We start from the raw sequence: 21,480 nt of genomic DNA on the forward strand, positions 1-21,480 counted from the left end.
ATTCATGTTGATGACATATACTCCATAAAAGTTTAATTGTCATTCTGCATTAATTAAGCCTGAATTAATGAACACTTTCAAAGTTTTGCAACAGTTAAATCACCAGTTCCTATCAAGCATGACTGAGGCAAAATTAATTCATTCTGACTGCTAAAGCCATCGACACACAAAAAACAAAAAAGAAAGAAAAGTGATACACAGAACCTCAGTCAGTGATCATATTGAACAAGCCAGTGCGCTGAAAGAAATGCCAAGTTCCAGGTAGGATTTAAGTCTAAGACCAATGTCTTTCACTTTGAATTCTGTTGCATATGGACTAAGATACTGTTTCCTTCATAATTTTCATCATTATGTAAAAGGTGGACACTGAAATGTAAAATTGCCTACATTATACCTTGCTAGGAAATACATCTGTATTCAGGGTTGACCTTCTTGCTAGTTTAAAAATGATGAGTAGAAAAAAAGGAGAAAAAATGATGAGAAAAGAAGGAAAAATGGAAACAAAGCTTTTGTAAATAAAAAGAGGAAGAGGGTTAAAGGAGGGAGAGAAAGAGGGGGGAAAAAAGAATCAAGGTGCAAATTCCCTGTAACAAATGTAGTCATTATGCATAGCTAAAATGTACCAGTAAACAATTAATTTAGAAAATAAAGATGTTATCTGGATGGAGTGTAGGGTAAACCTATGTTGCAATGCTAATACCTTTTTTTCCTTTTAACTCCAGAGCTGATCCTATAAGGAAAACCTTGTCCTCCTTTAGAAAAGCATCAGACTTGAGGCATGGAGTGACTCATCCAAGTTGCAAAAGGAAGCAAGAAGAAGATGTGAGATTTCTGACTCTAAATTTAATCTCCCTATCCACTGCATAATTAATGCTGCCTCTGAATAATACAGAAAGAACAAATGAGAATTGAAACCATCTACTACTTCTGTCTACATTAACACAGCTTTATTACTCCACTGTTCTCACCAACAATTCTTGCATATTCTAGGAAACTCAACTAGGGAGATACATGGTACAAATTACTTCATTGATTACGTTGGGACATTTAAGTCTTTACCAAACAACAGTTTTGCAGCCCCAAGATTTTATTCCATTTTGTAAAATCTTGCTTTCTTTTTCTCCTTCGTTAAACTACTTATCAAGACCTTTATACAATTCTGATCAAACAAGAGGTCCCATATCCTAACTCACACTGAATGTCGCTCTTTCAAGCTGCTATTGAGAGCGTTGAGGTAGTGCTCTCGTGATTGTGAAGTAATTTGGATTGAACTAGAATCAACATGTGTTTATTTCAAACCTATTGAATATGAGTCGCAGAAGGAAGTTAGAGATAGAAAATGGCTATTTGAGGGCCAGGGATTTAGCCCACTAGTGTAAGCACCTACCTAGGAGGCCATGAGTTTGGTCCCCAGTACAAAAAAAAAAAAAAAAAAAACCTCAATGATCCCCCTTTTAGGGGGATTCCTAATCCTCTCTTCCAAATCTGGATTTAACATCTGTGAAATCAGAGACCCCTGTGCACAATCATCATAGGACTATTCAAAAACAAAACCAATGTAACACCGGAGGCATTTATGAAGCATACAAATAAATCAGATTATCAATACCCAGGTAACTGAACTACAATGTCAACCCTATTAACATTAAAACTACCTGCAGGCTTCTGTTCCACTGTATCCTACTGCTCCTCCCAGATCCTTTTGTGGGTCAGATCTATTTTTTCAAGATAAAGGTTAACACGATTTTATTACATATGCAATGCTGCCTACATAATATGCTTTTAAATTAATCTCCAGCCTCTAGAAAATAGAATCACTTGTTTTGTAACTTCCTTTCACACTGAATAGATTTACCACTATTTGGACAGCTATAGTACTTTCATTTTCATGATTATTTTAAAAGCATTTTTTTCATGTATTTGGAAGGTTATAATTACATTGGACATGGTTTCCTTAAAAAGATAGGAATATTTCTTAGGGAAAACAATCCTCTCCCTTCATTAGGAGGATAATTTGATTGAGCTTTATTGACTGGGAAAAAAAAAACCCTCTTTTGAAATGTCAGGAAGGAAAGATTGAAGAAAATAAGCTCTATTTTTCTATCGTGCCCTGAGGGAGGAAGTGGCACAGATAACCTGGCCATGGGAGAGAGAATGTCTCATGATCCTGGAAAGGGCCCTGGCTGTGAGAGTAGGTTGACACCCACAGACAAAGACCTTAGTGAGAAAATTCTCACAAAGCGCCAGTGTCTCTCTGTGCCTTTGGCCTTCTGTGTTTTGTGGTTCCCCTCTACCACACCTTACTCTTGTGTAGAAGTCTATTACTGGCAAGACCTTGTGTTTGTGGGGAGTTAGCATGTGATATAGGACAGGCAGTAACTCCACTGAGACAAATCTGTGTGCAGACAGGACTCCAGCTGCAGGAGGGAAATTGGTGTTACAGGATGGAGAATTCTAGAAAGTAATTTGAAGCAAACACTGACAACCGGATATCATCGGAGACTATAGTCTGTGGTATAGGGGATGAAATCAAGTTGTCTAGAAAATGAAGGAAAGTGTAAGACCCCAAAAGCCTAGAGGAATTAGGAGCCACCAACTATACGGTGAATTCTAATTAGTGTATTTTTCCACCTTCTCTAGGGGAACTCTGAAGACTTGACTTTTCTATTTCTTCCTATATCTCTGAATTGATATTTCAAGGAATAAATGAGAGATATGAATAAATAACTTTTGGAGCAAAAATAAATACTCCAGAAAAATCAAATTGTAAAATACATCTACAGAGGTCAACTACCTAGAATTTAAAATGGAATTGCAGAAGAAACATAAAAAGTGATACAGAAAAAAAGATGATAGGGAGGTTTTCAAGTCTGGGAACAAGCTGCTACGGTCAAGATGTATCAGAGCTTTGTTCTGCAGTCCACATAAATACCCACCAATTCTACTAATTTTACCAGACTGACATTTGCCCTTACCTCTAACTAATGGAGTCTGTTTGCATCAAGAGTTATTCTACACTACAAAGATTCAGTGGTTTGCCACAGTAAGACAGGAAAGAAATATCTGTATCCAAGTGGAACCATTAACCATGTATTACAATCACGGTGCCTTAATGAATTTCTTGTGACTGTGCCTGCGGAGTTAAATGAACTGAGTCTCCTTCTAGAGTTTTGGTTTTGATTTTGTTTTAATCTTGTTTCTTTTTCTTAGTTCTTCTCCCTCATTTACTAACTTCCATTCATGAAACAGTATTTAAGATATAATCTCCTTGATCATTATATCTGGACAGGATCCAATTCCAAATAGAATAAGCAAAATTAAAAACACATTAGAGGGATAATTAAGCATTACAGAATTAAAATATCTGCTTTTTGATCTCTGAAAAAACAGATATTCATCCCTAAAGAAAAAGAAAACAGAGGCTGGAGGTTTAGTTCAGCAGTGTAAATGCTTGCTTAGCAAGCACAGGGTCATGAGTTCAATCCCTGGTACAAAAAAAAAAAAAAAAAACCACAAACAAACAAATAAAAAAACAATTATAATATTTTCTAGAATAGCATAAGCTTAGAATTTATACTTACACTTGGTGCAAAGTCTAGGGCCCTACTTTTTAAGTGTGGTCTCTGGGTCAAACAGTAGCTTTACCTGTGAGAAATAGACTGCTAGAAATAGACAGAGTGAATCAGAACCTTCATCTTTATAAAATCTCCACATTATGAGTGCACACACAAATTGTAGAGTATTATCTGAGAGCACTACCTAATACCATGAAGGCTTTTCTTGAGACAGTGAGTCTCTGAAAGGCCAGGTAAGTTTTTTTCTGATCCACTGCCAACCCACTCTTATTACAGCACTTTGGATTTTCTTATATTTTTCATGTATTGAGATCCCATGAAGAACTTTAAAAATAAAACCTTTTGCTCAGAGAAAATCATCATTCATTGTAGCAAATAACTACACGGATTACCCTAGAGTATTTCCCAAACTGTAGGCAAGGCCTGCAGATGATTCATAGGGGTTTAAAAGGTTTGTGTGAAAAATCTGGTCAATGTTTACATTTTTAAGAATTTATGACACTAAAAAACAAGTTGCCATGAATCCTCCTCAAAAACTTCCCCTTGCTTTGACCACAATTATCCCATGATTTCTGTTGTTTTCTGAAGCAGTTCTGGAAGTGCTCTTTCATGCACTGTCTTTCAATGTTTTGTCTTGACTATGTATGTCCTGAATCAATTCAAAATACTTACTTTTCATGCTCATTTTAACTTTTGGGAAAAGCCCGAAGGCACCATGCACCAGATTCAGCAGATAAGGTGGAGAGGACCTACCATAGTGTTCTGAGAAATCTGCCTTTCTGTGGGATGGCACCCGCAGTAGCACTCAGGACTTTTATCACACTTTGTAAAGACTCCAAGAACTGCTTCAGAAAGTAGCAAGAACTATGGGATGCCTGTGTTGGAAGGAAAGAGGAATATCATGACACTCCTGTGTCATGATAAAGGCAATGTGTTTTTATTGTAATATCTTTTAGTTTAAACGTTTACTGGATTCTTTGGCCATCTTTCCTATATCTGCTTTCTCTGAAGACTTTATTGTTTCTTAACACCTTACAATATTTTTAAAAATATATGTAGATGTCATGAAATGACTTAAACATCCGTTTGAAAGTGGAAACTTAAAAACGGAAAAAGTGAGCTCTATATTAGTTACCAAATGGAAGAACAGAGAAGAAGAAGAATTCAATTTAAATCATAGAAACTGGGGAAAGAGAAGTTTTCCATTTGCAGGTGGTCAGCAACAGCAAAGATTCAGAGCAGAGAAGCAGGAAAAAAATGTGTTCCAAGGGGATATTACACTGTGGCTTCCACGTACTCCTGTACCCGGTGATGTGTTTGTCTGTCACAGGAAGCAGAGTGTCATGGGTTATGTCATTTTATAACCATAATAACGCTCTGAGCCAAACCAGCTGCTTTGGCCTATTGCTGTGACCTCAAATAACAGATGAGGACTGAGAAAGGAGCACTGGATTTGGCAATTAGGTCGTTACTGGTAACCCTGGAGAGAACAGCTTTAACTGAATAATAAGGGTGAACGACAAACTGCTTGAGGGTGAGAAATGGAAGTTAGCAGGATGGCAAATTTAGATACTTTTCACTCCAGTAAAATATTTTCTAAGAGAAAAAAGCAATTTGAAAAGATTCTAAGTTTAGGAAGGATTTGAAGTTTGCTTATATGCTAAACAAATTTATAAAGGAAACAAAAACAGTAGAATTGAAGGAAAATATGAAGGCAATAGACATACTTCTTACAGATTTATTGACATCGATTAAAATGATGGGATCATTTATGCTTCAGTCTTTGTTAATTGCAAAAAATTAAACGTATAGTGAAGGTGAAAAGATTTTCCAGTGAAAATCTATATGCAACCACTATGTTCCATCATTAATATTCAGCTCTTCCTTTCATCACATATCTACATGTCCACCATTCAACCCTTTCATTAACGTATCTTACTTTTATGCATTTCAATGTTAAGTGTTTATCCCTAAAATATTTCTTATGCATGTCATTGACTGGAGTTCAATATTCATTTCCAATAATTTGAGATAAAATTTACATACAATGAAATGTAAAAACTCTTGTGTACATGTATTGCATTTTGGCATATACACATGTGTACATAATCCAAACCTCGATCAGGATACAGAATCTTCTCATTAGTCTAGGAAATTGTTTCATGTCCTTTCCCAGTCAGAGCCCCACAATCCAGAGCAGATCTGTTCTAATGTTTTTCCGCATAGATTATATTTAGCTGTTGTAGATGTTGACGTGAATAGGACAATATATGAATTCATTTTATAAGGCTTCTTTCACTCAAAAATGTTTTCAAGGGTTATTCATATTGCTAGTTATTTCCATATTATATTTTTCTTTAGTGCTTAAGTGTTGCCTGTTTAGATTCTCCCAGTGAGGACACCTGTATATCTCAAGTTGCTAAGAACATTGTTTTACAAGTCTCTGAGGGATAAGTTTTTTCATGTATCTTGAGTGAATATTTTAGTGTTGAATTACTGGGTCTTAGAGTAGACCTAGGTCTACTTAATAAAAGGCACATGTTTTCCCAAAGCAATGTTACTATTTTAAACTGTTGCCAGTAACATATGAGAGTGCTTTCTCCAAATCCTTTCTAATATTAGGTATGTTTTTGGTCTTGCCATTCTGCTGCACGTGTAGTAGTATTCTGGTGTGCAAAAAATCTCTGGGTTTTATTTATTTTATTTTTATAAAGCATTCTTTTATAAGCTATCTTGCTTTTTATAAAGAAATCTTCTATGTCATTTATGTAAAACTTATTATTATGACCCCAGAGCGGTGGCACATGCCAGTAACCCCAGCACTCTGAGAAACTAAAGCAGAAAGACTATGTTTGAGTCCATCCTGAGCAAATTAAGGAAAACCTGCTTTAAGATTAAAAAGTAATAATAATATTAAAGGCTTTTAACAGAACATTGGTCGTTTGTTTGTTTCCTTTGAATCAATTCCTTACAGGCAAAGACCATGTTGTATTATTCTTTATTTTTCTTCTACTATTAAACCCAGTGACCGTATTCAATAAATGCATGTTTAATTTGAAGGGATCAAACACATTCCTGCTGGCAATTCTATCCGTGGAGAAGGCAGCATGGAAACATCGGCTTGCCCTTCTCTTCTTTCACAGAGATCAGTTTGCCAGTGGCAATAGGAACACAGAGAAGAATGACAGCTCCACAGTAAGGAAAAACAGCGTGGTGTGTTCCAACCAAAGGCGGATGTAGGATGAGGATGTACTCTGCCTAATATTTAGACCTAGAATTCAGAATGAAAACTTTCACATAAGATGAAAGTTTAAAGAGATTTTATTAGTTATATTTCAGCCATCTGGACTTTTGCTAATGGATTCTACAGACAGCTACAATCAGAAATTAAACACACCATCTATGGAATAACAAAGGTTATTTTATTTTCTTGAAAACAGCATGAAGCTGAAGGCTAAAGGCTGTTTTATTTGTATGCAGTAATCCCCAAGAAATGTAATGAAATTCTTGAAGCATATTATTGCTCTTGTGACATAGCAAAAAGAGAAGCAAAGGCACAGATCTGACTCGAAGCACCTGAAAATAGACATATATATGTCTACATATAGATATACATACATATATATAACTATATATATATATCATGCCTCTGAATATATGTGTATAGATCTGAAACATTTTTGTCAATTTATTTCCAAGAGCACAAGGAAGATTAGCAAATGCTACAAACAGTATAGAGCTGAAAAATCTAGAATGATTTGTGAAATTATGATAAATCAAAAAATTCTTATCTTATATATGAAGTCCATGGTATGTCAAACATTTTAAAGGAAAAGGTTTTCATATCATCCATATATTCATCAAGTCTATTCATACTAGCATTATATTTTTATAAACAATTACAAGATATGAAAATATAGCCACACATCAACATCTGATACATTCTGCTCAGAGTATGATGCATAACAAAACACCAGTTCTATTTTGGTTCCTTCGTTTGATGGTTTCTTTCACTCCTCTTATAAGATCTGAAAAGCAACACTTTAATTAGGAGAAAAAGAAACAGGGAGAAGAAGTGTTGAATGCTTCACGTAGCAAAGTCTGCTAGTGGTTCACAAAAGCCTTCTCTATCTGGAGTGACCTCAAGGAGATCGTTGTTGAGAATGGGGCTATATTTTGTATATTTTGCATTCAAGAATGACCATGGAAGGGCTGGGAATTTAGTTCAGTGGTGCAAACACTTGCCTGACAAGTGGGAGGTCATGAGTTTAATCTTCAGTACCCCCCCCCAAAAAAAAGAATGACCATGTGTGATTGTGAACATAAGAATGTAAAAACAGGATGATATCTTTTACCACTGCATCAGGATATTTAAAAAGAAATCATGTCTTATCTTATCATGTTTTTCTGGGTCTGAAAGTGAATGATTCCACCATTCCAAGGATGGTAAGCTACAGGGGGAAGAGGCAAAGTCCTTGGTCCACGCTTAGAGCAAATGCAAGCACTTTATGAGGAAAACCTGTGGCAAATGATGAGTGATAACTTTTATTTTATTAAGCTTTTATTTTATGAAGTTTTACTGATGATAAAACTGAGGACCAGTGACATAAGCAAGTTCACTCATTTACAAAAAGCAAAATAAAAAGACTGAAATTTTAACCCAGACCTTCCTGGCTCCAAAATCCATATGAATCTACCCCATAATATAAGTTAAACCAAAAAGCTTTTAGAAGTGTAAATAACCATAGAGATAATCATATTCAAAGTTGCTTATTTTATAAAGGAAAACTGTGTATATGGTTTAATCAATGTTCACATAAGTCTCTAATCAACAAATTTGGGGAGCATATCCAATATTCTTTTCATTTCCATTTCATAAAATAATAGTATTTATTTTAAAAATACCTACTCATAGATGCTGACTTTTACAGGAAAGATATCTTCATGATGCTAAGAATTTATTTATCATTTTCTTACAAAAGTTTGGTATTGTTTATTTTTAGGGCAGGAAGGATTGTACGTGTCACAGTCTCTGGTTGTTTATCAATTTTGCTTCCTGCTTTGTGTTGGGAAGGCTTCCATCCATTGGAATATTACTTAAAATATTACACAGTAAAATGAAAGTATTCAAATAGAATCACAAATTGTAGACAGAAAAATCTTAGGTCTTTTGCTAATGGGAAAGGGACCGAGAGATGGAGGGAGGAGGGATAAGGGAAGGGAAAACAGTATAAAAAGAATTAAGATGTGTTAAATGCATGCACCTATTCCCATGTACTTAAAATGAATGTAATCATTATATACTGCTGATATGTGCTAATCAAAATAGAAATTAAAAAAGAAAATATTAGAGATTTTATATTTTAAGTTTTTAATTGATAGGTAAAGAAATTTAAACTCAGAGAGTTAATTTCCCTAAATGTACACAACTAATTATTAATACAGCTGAAACTAGACTTCAAATAATGTCTTCTCTGTCTTCTCCACCAAAAAATAAAACACAAATTTTAGAAGTATTTTGACATCAAAATACACTAAATACAAGAAATTATACAAGTTAAGAAAAATAATAAGGCAATGCTTGTTGATCAAGATATTCGTCGTGGTAAATGTTCTTCATGGTTAGGAACCCATCATAATCAAGGCAGATATGAAGAAATAAATATGAAAAAGTGGGATTAATATTCACTACAAATGTTTAGTGTAAAATTAGTTTCATTACTAAAATTCTGAATAATTATTTCTACCACCTTTATAATTCTGCTGTGACTACATTTTTTGGAAGCATTGCAGGAGGCTTTCTTCTGCTTGTATTTAAGCCCTACTGTTTTGCTTTTGTCTGGTCACAACCCCTAAGAAGAATCCTCAAAAAACATGTTGGAGAGAACAAAACATTCCACAAGCCTCTTCTTCATGGTGCAATTTCCAAAAACATACTACTATACATGTATGTTGTTTGTCTTTGATTTCAATATAAGAAACTAGAGTGTGAAATTATAAATCATGAGTTTTTGTAACCACCTTGCAAGAGGAGCACTGGCATTGAGGAGCCCCGGAGAGCTCGATTAGCCCAGAGCTCCGGCTCCTCAGGACACACATCTGTGACTCAGCAGTGGGAGTTTGATGGGAAAAGTCTTTCCAGGAGCTTCTAAATAATACTGTCAATGATAGGAAAAAATGTATTTTGGTCCTCCAGAAAAAAATAGATGAGGAGTTATTTTCATGCAACTATTGAAATCTAAGACATACAATGATACAGGCAATCATGAGAGAATGGAAACCTGGATCAGGAGAGATCTAAGGAAGGAGAATGATAAAATGACCACAATTATCAACACTCTGAATTTTGGTGAACTTAAGTATACTGAAAAGGATAGATGACAGGGCTGGGGATTTAGCTCAGTGGCATAAGCACCTTCCTTGCAAGGCATAGTCATGAGTTCAATCCCCGGTACCGATTTAAAAAAAAAAAGAAGAAGAAGAAGAGAGAAAAGCATAGACGTTTGGCAAGTTTTGCTTCAGAACATAGAGAAAGTAAATAATGAGTATCGTGCATCAGTTGAACTGGAAAGGAGAATCGTTAATAAGACAAATTCTAATTTTATCAAAGCTATATTTTGAGGATTTGAAAAAGCCTTCCAAACAACAGTAAAGAATGATGTGTTGTGATCTAAACTGCAAGAAGGAAGGATCTATTATGTAGTTCCTCTTTGTACTGTAATTCAGACAGTAAAGTTAGTTTTTAGTCATAACTGAAAATAGAAATTTTCAATGTGGACTTCAGAGAACATTAGTTCCATTATCTTCTCAAAAGGCCAAAGAAGGGCAGCACTTCCTAAATGTACAGTAGATATTGGTCTTAGACTGCTATTTAAACTATCAGCTTATACTGTGGCTGCAATCCTTCTACTTTCATAGACATTTCTCTATTATTCAAATTAAGTTTTTGAGTTAATATTTAAAATTCTTAAAGATTTTAAGTTGCATAAGGGAAGTATCATGATCTTCAAGATCTTCAAGATCACTAAAGCATTTAGAAATTTGAGTGCACTGTTGGTTATTATGAGGTTTCCAAACTTTTAGAAAGAAGTGCTTGCCTATAAACTGAGCAATGGAAAGCAGTCCGTCCAGATGTCTGGCTCCCAATGACCATTTCAACACTTCATATTAAGTCATTGTTGGCTACCTCCCTAGGCAGAGACCAGGCCTGACTAGTCACCCGGATTATGACACTGAGTAGGTGTGAAGAAAAGACACCTTTTGCAAGTTATAAATAAGCTTCTTGGCTTTATTAGTAAGACACTTAATCACGTTGAATGAAGACTTTTTAAGAAGTCTCAGCAGCACTGCACATAATGTGCACAGGAAGAAAAACAAGAAAGCAAAATGATAGAAATACGTTCAATAGAGCAAAGTGATCACAAAATAACATAATAGGAGATGGACACTTTACAAGCACAATTGTCCTGATTCTATGGATGAGAGAATACGAAGTGACTGCTATTAGCTTGTTAAATGCTCCAGCTAATACATCAGGATGCCTACTTTCATTTGAGCATCACGAATTGTTTAGATGCCACATGATGCCAGCACACAGATGTCAGGCAAATTAGGCCTTAGAGGTCTGGCGAGGGCCTTTCTAAATTCCGTATAAATATGGCCTGATTTTTCCATTCCAAATTGGCTAGGGTAAAGCAGAGAGGTTTCTGAAGGAAGCGTCTTTGCAAAAAGAGTGTCTCTCACGATTTAATTTCCACAGTAATTTAAGGAAGTGGTGTGGAGGCGGGGACAGGCAGCCTGATGGTAGAATAATTGCACAGATCTGACAGGGTGTGAGAAAGCTGCACATTTTCATGTGCATGATATTAACCTCCACACATTTCCAAAGTGGCCTCTTTATTCAGCAAAAATACTCTCAACATCTATGAAAAGTTACTTGGAAACTGAGTGGCATCACGACATGTCAGAAAAAGCCACAGGGCATAATGATACGTATTTTTTCAAATCCAACCTAAAGTTCCTTGTATCGTCAAACAAGGTGTTTTTAAAACATATTCTGACATCTCTCAAGGATTATAAATTTTTGGTTACTTCTGTTTTATATTTTATTACAAATTCAAGGTGACAACAGTCAAAACAAAATCAAAGGGTGGCAATCAAATCAAATGAAACTAAAGCATGGTAAAAAAAAAATTTGGCTGCTAGAATTGGCCTCATATGAAATATTCTGTATTTGTAAAGTTGGCTGTATGCATTACACAGAAAATACAAGAAAATGTTTCCTATAATAGCTGTGATTCTCTGTGAGGAAAAAAAGTGAAGCATTATCTTTGAAACCAGATACCAGGGGGCTTGGCGCCAGCCCTGCCATTTCCCCAATTATAAGAATTGTGTAAATGATTTAACCTCCTGGGGCCTCCATTTCCGTGTCTGAAGCAGTAGAAATACTACTACTTTACAAGATTAGCATGAAAACCAAACCAACATAGAGAAGGTTCCCCCACAGGACCAGATTATGGGAAGCTCTCAATAAATACTTCTTATTGCTTATTATCACCCATAAAAACACTTGTTTTTTTCCTCTGTCTTGCATAACTAGATAACAACATTATAATTTACTAAGTGGATCACATTGCAATTTCTATTTTCTTAATCATTAAAAAAAACTGATCAACTTCAGATAAAACGATGCTGACCAAATTTCAATCTCAGTTCCCTAGATAAAAGTTTGCTAACTCAGTAACTGTGTGCCATACACACAACGTGAATTCTCACAAGAAAAACTTAAAATTTAAATTCAAATGTCAATATGAGCTTGATCTGGTAAAGTATGCCTATACTCCCAGCACTCAAGAGGCTGAGGCAGAAGGATCACTGTGAATTCGAGGCCAACGTGGGCTACATAGTGAGTTTAAGACCAACCTGAACTGCACAGTGAGATGATGCTTCAAGAAAACAAAATAAAACAGAAAGAGTTCAACAGGAATAAAAAGATATTGAACATTTTACTAAATGCATATAGATTGTATGAACAAGGAAATTTTAAAAAGCAAATTCTAAGAAGTAGATTTTTAAAAGTTAACATTTGAAACAATATGACTTTTTTACACTGGGGGATAGAAAATCAATCTCCATTCATTCTATTTCTCTGCTAAATACCTATAGGGCTCTCCATAGAATATAGGAAAACGTCCAGATTCACACCTGGACAACCTTACTTCTCAAAAGTTTGCCCCATTGATCTCTGTAGCTGGGTTCTCTACTCATCTTTTATATATACCAACATATCACTAGAAGTGAGCTTCTTGCTTTACAAACAAAATAGTTGAAGACCTCCAAAAATGCAAACACTGTGTTTCAGAATTTTCCTTCCCATTTTCATGTCATTGTTCCATGTCTGGGTCATACAAATTGCTAAATACCACTGCAAATAGCACCTTTTCCACAAATTCATCCCTGAACTGTTAAAGAAATTTTTTATCTCACTCTCTTAACAAATTGTAATTACAGAATATGCTTCTTTTCCTTGTATTATTTTTGCTTATTCGTATTTTTCTACTAGACTCTGAACTCCTTAAGAATAGGAACCATGTGACTCATCTTGATGTTAACAAGCATTGAAATAAAGTTGAAAGGTGCAGATCTTAAAGAAAGACCTTTCAACATAGACATGTTATTTCATTGGTTATTCTGTGACCTTGAGCAAGTTGCATCTTTTTCCTAGACTTTACTTCTATGCACAAAACAAGTGAATAATTCTTTTTAAGTGAATACAATCTAGCAATATAAAACTCAAGAAAAGCTATGCCTTATTTCATGTTTGCCAAGTCTGCTATTCAGAAAACCAAAGGGAAATTCTGAGAAGAGTTTGCAATGGGGCAGAGAGCTATGGGCTGAGAGAAAATCTCAGATACAGTGGCTCTGGTTTTATTACACAATAACCATATGACCTTAGGAAAACCCTCCACCAATGGGAACCTTATCTTCAGCTTCCCCAATATGAAATAGGGGAACCAGAGGTATCAAGTTTTTATGTTTTTTTTTTTTCTTCATCCATGGTACTAGCAAATTGCAAGCAAAGAACAAAAATCAAGCAGAAATGTTTAACTTCAACTTCAAACTTAGAGGACTGCAGTATAGATCATTTTACGGAACAGGACATCCAAAATTCAGCTATCATTTCCACAATGAAACCTTCCTCAAAGCTATTGTCTAACTCATGGAAAAGTTGCTCTTCTTCTAAGAGGTAACTTCTGCTCATTCATCTTTTGTGCCACTTATCAGTTCAGACTTTCACTGTCTACGGAAATGTCTCTGCTTTCACAGACTATGGAATCTTTGAGGGTATGGATCATAACTATTTTTATTTTTATTGCCCCACATGCTTTGTTTCATTCTGAAGGAAGAGAAGGAAGAGAGAGGGAGGGAGAGAAAGAAAGAAAAGAGAAAGAAAGAGAGAAAGAGAAAAAGAATGAAAGAAAGAAAGAACTTAAGGCTTAGGAGAAATAAAATAGTTATTAAAGCAAAATAAAACAGAACCTAAAATACATACAATTCCAACAATGTCTACCTGGTTAATTCCTATGTAAGTCTTTAATCCACTTGAATGATGAAAAATGCGATTTTTACAGTGAGTTTAGCACTGAATTTTACTGTTTTGTAGTAAGGATTTTATTGGAGAGCAGTGCAGTATGGGAAGGAACAGACACCATCTTCCACTGCTTCACTGGTTTGTTCTTTTTGATCATGAGTATCAAACTACAGACTAATTTTGCTATCTTGCTGTCTGATAATCCCAGTTTTAAACTCTTGCAATAATGAACATTGGTCTTTCCATTTAAGAAAGTGTTTGCAGAACATACCATCTAGAAGCCTTGTTAATGGATTTTTATCAGTATAAATTATAAACCATTACCCATAAAAAAGAAAAGTTTAAGAAACTGATGAATATTGTTATCACCTCACAAGTCTTAAAGGTAGTTGTAAAACCAGTCTTGGAAATTAAAGATTAAAGGAAACCAAACTTTACCTGTTTATCTAAGCTGTTAAAATTAAATCCCCTTGGAGCAAGGGGTTTAGCTCAGTGGCACAAGCGACTGCCTGGCAAGTACAAGGTCATGAGTGTGATCCCCAGTACCAAAATAAATAAATAAGTTAATTAAATTAAATTCCCTTAAAAATTTTGACTGTTAAAAATGTATAATTGTCCACTTGTTTACTATGTACCAGGCACCAGTCTAATGATATTACTTGTATTAACTCAATTAGTTATCACACCACTGAGTTACCACACCACCTACCAAGTAAATAGTTTAATTCCCCTTTTAACAGAAGGAACTGATGTACACAGAGGAAAAGTTTCGCTGGGAGCCACATGTCTAGGAAATTGTGAAGTGGTCGTTCCTAGGCTATTACTTGTGGAAAGGGCGTGGCCCTCCCCATGCTGTAAACTTGTACTCCCATGGCAAGCTCCTTCCTCCACGCCATCTACCTACAGCACACGATCTTTCTTCCCATGCTTTTTACCAAAATCTGCTTAAAAGATGCTCTACTTGTATAGTTAACAAATAATGCCTTCCATAAGAATCCCTTCCCAGGGTATTTGCATTCATAAGAAAAAAAAAGTTAATGGCATATATCAGTTAATTTTCAATATCAGCAAGTAAAGTAGGAAAGAACATCCACCATGACCCAAGGTTTCTGAGGTCAAGGCACAATCTAGCATTCAGTTGACTGAGCACCCGGCCCTGGCAGTGTCACGTTCTACAATAGGATACAATACAATCACCAAACACAACCTATTATTAAGAGGAGATTATTAAAATAACCAGTGGCATGGCTTACATAGCTGGTTTATTAGCCGATGCTTCTGTGTAGTTCAAAAGTGGATACATAAGGTCAGAATGGAGCAAAATGCACATGTGAATCCTGACATTTCTCACAGTATAATCTTGAACTTCAAAGAGTTTATTTAATTTACCTAAAAATCCACTGCAAGTTTTAAAAGAACTCCAATTCTAATACCTAGGACAATCAAGTTCTTTGATGCTTTTCTAAAAAAATAAAATCTTTGCCTTTAATACATACCAAGATATAACCATGCAGAATTAAAACAGAAAGGTTAGTATAACATGGACGTATTTAGTGACTTGCATAAAACTGCACAGCTGTATTTTAGACTGAAAAAATAGTGAAACATTTCCCTTGCTGGCATCAGATACATCATTTGTTCCATTTCACTTTGGTAGTGCATTGAAAGTCTCTTAAAATTTGGGGCACTCGCTTGAAACTGATTTGATTATGGGATACACAGTTAATTGGTTTCTGCATTTGAATTAATTGCATAAATGTTCAAAGAATTTTTAAGAGGGATTTGTGCTTGGTTAAAATTGATGCCATGGGAGACATCCCCATCCTTACTACAAACAGTGATATTATATTTCCAAGGAGGTTTTCATTCCTTCAGAACCTTTGTATTTGCAAGCCTGTGACAAATTTGTTCTCAGCATGGCTGCATGCCAGGTGAAGCTGCTTCACGCATTCTGTGGAATGAGTTTTTTTGTAGATTCACTGGCTGCAATCATCAATAGTTTGCTGCACACTGGAATAAAGTAGCTATGAAATAATAGATATGCCCTCAAGCAGACAACATTGTAGCTGCAATTGTCTTTGGGATAATTATGGTATCGTGCTGTAATCATGGTTCAGACAAATGCCAGTTGTACAGCACTGTTTTAAAAATCACCACACTAGGCCTGGGATTTAGCTCAGCAGCATAAGCACCTGCCTGGCAGGCACAAGGTCATGAATTCAAGCCCCAGCATAAAAAAAAAATCACCACACAAATTATTTCATTCAATTCCCCAGAAAAACATACATGATGTAAACAGGAAGAAATTATAATAACCTGTTTCAGAAATAAAGAAATTGATTTTCTTGAGGTTGAATAACTAGGGCACAGCCATTAGTCCATGGGGAAAGTGAAACACTTATGATATAATAGACATGAATGGTGACGTATAGTAATCACAGTTATAGGTACTTATAGGTCCTCAAAAAGGAACATAATTTCCAGAAATTTATAAAAACAATTTTTAAGACAATGAAAACATTGTGTGTACTAAGGCTGAAATTCAGATGTAATTCAGTTACTAGTAAGTACACCTAGTTACAGTCTAAAAACTGCAAATCAGCTTACCTTTTTAATTCTATTACCTATTGCCTATTTCACAGAGACCCCACTAAATGACATATATACCCTATTTTAAAGACAAGAGGGCAAGTTAATATTCTACCTTATTTTTGGATTTTACTATATTTTGTGAAAGAAAATATATTTTATAATTATATTTTCAAATTTAGAGATTTTAAGCACCATCATTCTTAAATGATGATACATCCCTTGTCCCAAGCACACCATCTGTCATAAGAAAGAATACCGCGAACATACATATAGATCCGTGGATCTTAAAAACCTAATTTTGAAGTAGGTGCTATTAACATCAGATGCTATTTTGTTTACTTTAAGACATTAGGTTAATACTGTATCCTTCTATCTATCTATCTGTATCTGTCTACTGTAACTATGTATCTACTCTATCTATCTATCTATCTATCTACCTGTCTAACTATCATCTATTTATACATATATGGGTAATAGCAACACAGTCAAAAATCATCCTCTCTGGTATTTGGAACAAAGAATTCATGTTACTTTTTATTGCTTCTTATAAACATTCTTGGTTTTTTTCAAAGTGTCATAAGAATTTTTGCAAGATTTGCATTATGTGTGCGTGAATATTCAGTAGTTATAGTACTATATTTTGCATAACATCTGTTAGAAATATCATTATGTAGCACAGTACAATTCTAATTGATAGCATATTTTATAAACTAAAATCCAAATTTAAAATATCTGTTTTACATAATGGACAATATCAGGATGACACCAAGGATTATTTTCAGGGAAAATCAAGTACAATAAACATGAAAAAAAAAAAAGTACAAGATGGAATATATTTTTAAAAGTTACCTCAAAATATTGATATGGTACAAATTATTTGAGTTATGAAATCTTACAATGAAACTTAAAACATTGATAAATATGTAAAAATCACAGAATGTTGGAATTAGATGCAACATTCTAAAGCCAATTTTCTCATTTTATAAATGAAGAAGCAGAGCTCAGTTCAGCAGAGCATGTAACCAATGAAGAAAGAGTTAGTTAAGTCACTTATGATGTATCCCGCCTCAAAGTCTAGTTCCCCTTGGACCTTAACATATTCTCAGCTTTTTAAAATGTTTTATAGAAAGTTCAAAAATATTTTCAAACAGATTTCAAATTATGCTTCCATCACCTCAGTGTATGTCTATATTTCTAGAGTATATATAATAAGTACAAAGGGTTATTCACAACTCAAAAAAAACTCAGGTCACATTGGTCACTGCTTCTGCTCCTTTGAGTGTTAGGACAGTTACTAGTTTGACAACTGTTGCAAAGATATGTGTATATTTTAATAAAAAATGATGCTACAGAATTTCAAAACAATGCAACAGGAGACTAACAATGGTTAATACATTGTGCATTGTTATCTTACAAGTAATTACTCAGATTATAAGATATAGACATGAAAAATGATTAAACGATGAAACTGACAGATAGTAGTGAAATCGTCTGTCTTGTTTGTATACATACATGTGTACATATATATATTTGATCTCATCATATTAAAAAGTTTTACACATCAAATCACCAACAAAGTGAAAAGACAACCCATAGAATAGGAAAAAAAATTAGCCAGTTGTCCCTCAGACAAAACACTTCAATCTTGAATATTTAAAGAATCGAAAAAAAATCACACTCCAAATTCAAAGACCCAATCCAAAAATGGGCATCTGAAATGAATACACACTTCTCAGGTGAAGAAATACAAAGGACAAATAAGTATATGAAAAATGTTCAACATCACTGGTCATTCAAGAAATGTAAATTAAAACAACACTGAGATTTCATCCCAGCCCAGAAAGAATGACTATTATCAATAAATCAACTGAAGGAGCTATGTGGAAGAAGGAACTCTTCTCTACTATTGATGGGAGTGTAGAACGGTGACACCAGGTAGAAATCAGAGTAGAGGTTCCTCAAAAGCTAGGTTTGAAGGTCCCATTCAATCCAGATATTCTATTTCTGGATATTTTCCCAGAAGGGTTGAAATCATAATACCACAGCAATATATATGCATCCATGTTTACAGCAGCAAAATTTGTAATAGCTAAATCTTAGAAACAACCCAAATGCCCATCAACTGCAAAATGGGTCAAAAAAGATGTGGTATTTTTATGCTATGGACTACTACTCAGCTATAAAGAAGGTTAAATTAGAGGCTTTTATAGGTAAATGGATGCAAGCTGTGACCATACTCATTAAGTATAATATGTTTTTAAAGAGAACTGATGGGAAGTCAAAAATATCAATGTTCTTGTTTTTTTATATTTCAATTTAACAAGCTATTATCAGTATATCATATGTCTAGCCGTCCATCTCTATATAATCTACGTATCTCTTCATGCAGTCATTCACATGTGCTAAAGTGCCATGAGTGTATGTACTTTCTCCACTTTGCCATCTACAAAGTTAAATTACTGTACTGACAAATGGAGAGGAGTCATTTGTTTTGATTTGTCATTTAAAGTAGAGAATCGTGACTCCTTTTAGTCATGCTACATTCCAGCAGGGCCATTCTTACTGCTGGACGGAGTAAGTGGAAGCAACTTCTAATCAAATCATGAAGAAGACAGATCTAGCCAGGACGGATTTACTAAGCATGCAGTGGTACATAACAAAGAAATTAAAAAGAACATATCAAGATGCCCTGCATGTGGATATGGAGAATCGGCAGAGCCTCTGGGCCTGCAATGAGAGTCTTAGGAGAACGCCCAGGAGTGTGGGCAGCACCCTGCCCCTTGAGGAGGAGGCCACAGAATGCCAGTCCTCAGGCTGTGGAAGGGCGGACACCCTGGCTGCACATCTAGCGGAGACTGGGTAGGGGCAAAGAACTTGACAAGGTCTCAGATAAAAAGTTATGAGTTTAAAAATTCCAGTTACTAGGACTGTAGTACAAGGACAAAAATCAAAAGGGCAGTGAGCTCTTTTGAGAAAATGAGAGAGTTCTTGACAATAGAATGAGAAATTCTTGAGCCCTGGCTTCCGAGTAATTGTAAAGTCAAAAGTGGGATTTACTGTGGTTTGCTTTTATAATTTTGTAGGTAAATCATATTCCTATTCCTAAATCTATCTCTATTTTTAAAGTCAAGTGAAATGTGTATGCACACCTATATGTACATTATCAACTATTATTATGTTTCATTTAATTATAATTTACATTTTTTTAGATATTATAGATCCCTTTTCTCAATCTTATCTAATCAGAGTCACTATCTAAAAATACCAACATAAAAAATAGTTTCAAATTTATCCTTTAATTTATTTCATGAATGGAATTTTCTTTACCTTCATTAATCATTTGACTGATTAAATTTGGTAAGTGTTCTGGTATTTAAAAAAGATTAAACTCAGGATAACTGCCTTTAAAATTATTCTCTGGTTTATAACATCTGTTGACCACGGTCTCAATGATTACCTCATGACATGAGCCTTTAAGTAGACTTTCATTACAGTATCTTTTTCTTAACATGCAAACCAGAAACAAAAACACTCAAGAAATTGGATATGTTTCTGAGTCATATCTTGCTATGACTACATTGTGTTTGAAACGTGCATGCCAGATCAGGGAAATTATTGCAGAAGTGATTCCTATAGGGACTTAATCATGAAAACTCATAATAAGACACATTTCCAAAGAATTCAAGCAATTTTTATCATTGAATGTAACTAAACCATTTTGAAAGATATAAGAATCAAATAATAAATGCTGGTGCAAGCTTCAGGGGAAAAAGGAACACTTCTACATTGTTGGTGAGAATGCAAATTAGTACAACTCCTATGGAAATCAGTATGGAGATTCTTCAGAAGACTAAACTAAAAACTTCATTTGACTCAGATATTCCCCTTCCAGATACCTTCCCTAAAGAGTTAAAAACATCATATTATAGTGACCCATGCCTATCCTTGTTTACAACAGCACAATTCATAATCACTGTTTTTGAAAGCAGCCTATATGTCCATCAACAGGTTAATGAATAATGAAACTGTGGTATGTATATACAATGGAGCACTACTCTGTCCTAAAGAAGATAAACTTGAGTCATTTGTAAAAAACAGACGCACCTTGAGACCATAATCTTAAGTGAAATAAATAATACATGTAAGCTTAAATATCACATTTTCCCCTTCTGTGAGAAATCTAAATGATAAATAAAGATCAAATTAAAAGATAAATAATAAGAAGCAGTGAGATCTTTCTCAAATGGGAAGGAGATCAAAACATAGAGGGCAGGAGGAGGGAGAGGAGGGAAAGGGGATGAAAAAGGAACTGAGACGTGTTATGTGCATTCATCAGCACACACAAGGAACGGAAACACTGTGTAATGTAAACGGGTGCTAATAAAAAGAAAATAAATTAATATAAACTCTCATCAGATCAATAAAAAGTTGAAACACATAGAGAATTAATATAGTAAAATTTAACATTTAGGTAAATGCATGAATCAATTCAAAATGTAACACATATCAAATTCAAATTATTTTATAGGACTGACTCATTTGTAAAGCATGTGTCATGCTGCCTACCAGAGATAAAATATTTTTGATGCTATTACTCACATTCAATGTAGAGTACAAGTAAAATATCCATTAGAATGAAAGAAACAAGTAAATTAAATTAAAAGATGCGACGTTTCTTGATGAATTAAGAAAATATTTTACGTTATAATAGTGTAAGAACAT

This window comes from Cavia porcellus, unplaced genomic scaffold (genome assembly GCF_034190915.1).
Source record: "Cavia porcellus strain 051 isolate PalLab524CR breed Dunkin Hartley unplaced genomic scaffold, mCavPor4.1 scaffold_17, whole genome shotgun sequence".
Lineage (NCBI taxonomy): Eukaryota > Metazoa > Chordata > Mammalia > Rodentia > Caviidae > Cavia > Cavia porcellus.